Source organism: Scyliorhinus torazame, chromosome 2 (genome assembly GCF_047496885.1).
Source record: "Scyliorhinus torazame isolate Kashiwa2021f chromosome 2, sScyTor2.1, whole genome shotgun sequence".
NCBI classification, from domain to species: Eukaryota; Metazoa; Chordata; class Chondrichthyes; order Carcharhiniformes; family Scyliorhinidae; genus Scyliorhinus; species Scyliorhinus torazame.
The window spans coordinates 49290885-49294920 of NC_092708.1; positions in this window are offsets into that span (position 1 = coordinate 49290885).

A 4036-nucleotide genomic window follows, 5' to 3' on the forward strand; every position below is an offset into this window, starting at 1 on the left:
ACATAGAAAAATACAGCACAGAACAGGCCCTTCGGCCCACGATGTTGTGCCGAACCTTTGTCCGAGATTAATCATAGATTATCATAGAATTTACAGTGCAGGAGGCCATTCAGCCCATTGAGTCTGCGCCAGCTCTTGGAAAGAGCACCCTACCCAAGGTCAACACCTCCACCCAACACCAAGGGTAATTTTGGACAGTAAGGGCAATTTATCATGGCCAATCCACCTAACCTGCACATCTTTGGACTGTGGGAGGAAACCGGAGCACCCGGAGGAAACCCACGCACACAAGGGGTGGGTTTAAAAGGGTGGGATTACACATGAGAGAATGTAGGGAAAAATCCCACGAAGGGTTAACAGCAGCTGCAAAAGAAGGGTTTGAAATGCAGATAGCCTTTATCAAACAGGTGTTAAGAAAACAGCTTGTGACTATTCAAGCAGTAAAACTGATGTATGTCTTTTAAGTCACAGCAGGTTGAACTTTTAGTTATATGGAAAAAAGCAATATTTAGCACCTTCTTTGAAGTTATTTTAGTAAGCAGCTAAAAAAGAATTGCTAGGATCTTCAGTTGAATTGGGTGACAAATGTTTAGGTGTGAAATTCTGCTGACACCAGGTGAATATGGGAAGCTGGAGACAACGTGTCAATGGGAACACACGTTAACCCCAAATCGGAGTCAAAGTTCTGAGCTAAGGGCACTATTTGATAATAAAGCAACTTTAGAAATGACAGAAATCAGATGCAACACCCCTCTGGGATCAAAGCACTTCTGAACATCACAAGGGAAACAATGTAATCAAGAGTTCAATGAGCTGAAGTCGTGCTCAATATGAATACATAGTCATGTTAGAAATAATTCAGATTAAAGGTACCTTGTACAATCAAGAGTAAAATAAAGTTACTTTACGATAATGTCATATAAACTTAATAGCTGCTAGAAGGGGAATATAAACCTTAAAAAAGGGGACAACCAGCAGTCAGCTCTCCTAGCTCGGTCATGGGAAGAATAGAGCACAGAAACCGAGCGGTACAGCAAATCCATCTGAGGAAGACCAAAAGCTAAAGAGAGAGTCAGCTCTCATAGCTGCCCTCGGTCATGGGAAGAATAGAACATAGCAACCGAGCAGAACAGCGAATCCATCTGAGAAGAGAGATTGTCAAGGTGGACCTGAAGGTCTTTTCAACCAACCAGGAGAATCCAGAAGCAAGATCTTTTTATTTTTCTGTAAAGACAAGTGATTGTATTTTTTAAAAGAAAAAATATAATAATAAAGTAACTTAAAAGTTTTAACCTGAAACAGTGGTTATTACAAAGTCTACTTTACTTACTTAGCAATGTGGGACCCAGGATCGGTGCTACTAAGTGGTAAGTAGATAAAATTCTCCTATGAAGATATGGGTTATACCGGGGGATAACTTGAAAATATAGTTTGACCCGAATAGCACCCACGTAAGTCTGCATAGGAGTCAGGGAGTGGGAATCCCTGTTCACCATTTAGAATGTCTTATTGACCCTTTTTGTACAGGGGGAATTCTAAGAATAGTAGTGAGTTTTTTACTTCAAGGGAGGACACTTTGGAGGGATCTTGGAGTGAGGCATGATGGGCGGAGCTCAGGAATAAGAAGGGTGAAATCCCAATGTTGGGCGTGCAGGGTAGTTGTGATGGGTGACTTTAACTTCCCCAATATTGACTGGAAATCCCTTACAGTCAAGGGCTTGGATGGAGAACAATTTGTTACAGGTGTTCAGGAGGGCTTATTGATACAGTATGTTGACAATCCAATGAGGGAGGGGGGCCATACTAGATTTGGAATTGGGGAATGAGCCAGGCCAGGTGATTGGTGTTTCAGGGGGGGAGCATTTTGGGTTTAGCGACCATAATTCCATAAGATTTCATGTAGTCATGGATAAGGATAAGAGTGGCCTGTGGGGGAGGGTGCTTAATTGGTTAAGAGCCAATTACATCCAAATTAGACAGGAACTGGGGAATGTGGATTGGGATCAGCTATTTGAGGGCAAATCCATGTCTGTCATGTGGGAGGCTGAAAAAGGCTAGTTGCTTGAAGTTCAGGACAGGCCCGCAAAAATGAAGGATAGAAATGGCAGGATTCGGGAACCATGGATGACAAGGGAAATTGTAAGCTTAGTCAAAAGGAGAAAGGAAACATACAGGCATCTAAAAACTGATGAAGCCCTTGAGGAGTACAGTGAAAGTAGGAAGAAACTGAAATGTGAAATTAGAAGGGCTAAAAGGGGCCATGAAATGTCTTCAGCAAACATGACCAAAGAGAATCCCAAAGCTTCTTATGCATATATTAGGAGCGAGAGGGTAGCAAGAGAAACAATAGCCCCACGCAAGGACAATGGAGAAAGTTATGCGTGCAACCAGAGGAAGTAGGTGAAATCCTTAATGAATACTTTATATCCACATTCACCAGGGAGAAGGACATGATGGATGTTGAAGTCAGGGATAGGTGTGTGAACGTTCTTGAGAACGTCAACATATCAAAGGAGGAAGTGTTGAGTATCCTAAATCGCATTAAGGTCGACAAATCAGGGGCAGCATAGCAGTTAGCCCTGCTGCCTCATGGCACTGAGGACCTGGATTCAATCCTGGCCCCGGGTCACTGTCCATGTGGAGTTTGCACATTCTCCCCGTGTCTGCGTTGGTCTCACCCCCACAACTCAAAAAGATGTGCAGGTGAATTGGCCACACTAAATTGCCCCTTAATTGGGGAAAAAAAATAAGAATTGGGTACTGTATTTATTTTATTTTTTTTAAAAGGTAGACAAATCCCCGGGGCTGGACGGGATATATCCCAGGTTACTGCGGGAGGCAAGGGGAGAAATAGCTGGGGCTTTTGGAAAGGATACTGAGGGATGCGATATCTGCACATTCGGAGGAAAATGGACTAGTTAGTGACAGGCATCATGGTTTTGTACAGGGAAGTCCATGTCTCACCAATTTGATTGAGTTTTTTGAAGAGGTGAGAATGAAAATTGATGAGGGAAGGGCTGTGGATGTAGTTTATCTGGACTTTGGTAAGGCATTTGACAAGGTCCTATATGGCAGACTGGTACAAAAATTAAAATGACATGGGATTCAGGGTGGGCTGGATAAATGGATACAGAACTGGCTTGGTTATAGAAGACAGAGAGTAGCGGTGGAAGGGTGTTTTTCAGAATGGAGATCTGTAGCTAGTGGTGTTCCGCAGGGATCAGTGCTGGGACCTCTGTTGTTTGTCGTCTATATAAATGATCTGAAGGAAAATGTGGGTGGTTTGATTAGTAACTTTGCGGTTGACATGAAGATTGGTGAGTGGAATTGCCGATAGTGCCGAGGATTGTCAGAGGATACAACAGGATATAGATAATAATAATCTTTATTGTCACAAGTCGGCTTACATTAACACAGCAATGAAGTTAGGGTGAAAAGCCCCTAGTTACCACATTCCGGCGCATGTTTGGGTACACAGAGGGAGAATTCAGAATGTCCAAGTTACCTAACAGCATGTCTTTCAGGACTTGTGGGAGGAAACAGGAGCACCTGGAGGAAACCCACGCAGACACGGGGAGAATGTGCAGACTCCACAGAGTGACCCAAGTCAGGAATCAAACCTGGGATCCTGGAGCAGTGAAGCAACAGTGCTACCCACTGTGCTACCATGCTGCCTGGATAGATTGGAGACTTGGGCACAGAAATGGCAGATGGAGTTTAATCTGGACAAATGTGAGTTGATGCATTTTGGAGGATCAAATCTTGGTATGAATTATACTGTAAATGGCAGAACCCTTAGGAACATTAACATACAGAGGGACTTGGGTGTGCAGGTCCACTGTTCCCTAAAAGTGGCAATACAGGTGGCCAAGGTGATTCAGAAGGCATATGGCATGCTTGCCTTCATCAGCCAGGGCACTGAGTACTGGAGTTGGGAAATCATGTTGCAGCCATAAAAAAACCTTGGTTATCATAGATCATAGAATTTACAGTGCAGAAGGCCATTCGGCCCATCGAGTCTGCACCGGCTCTTGGA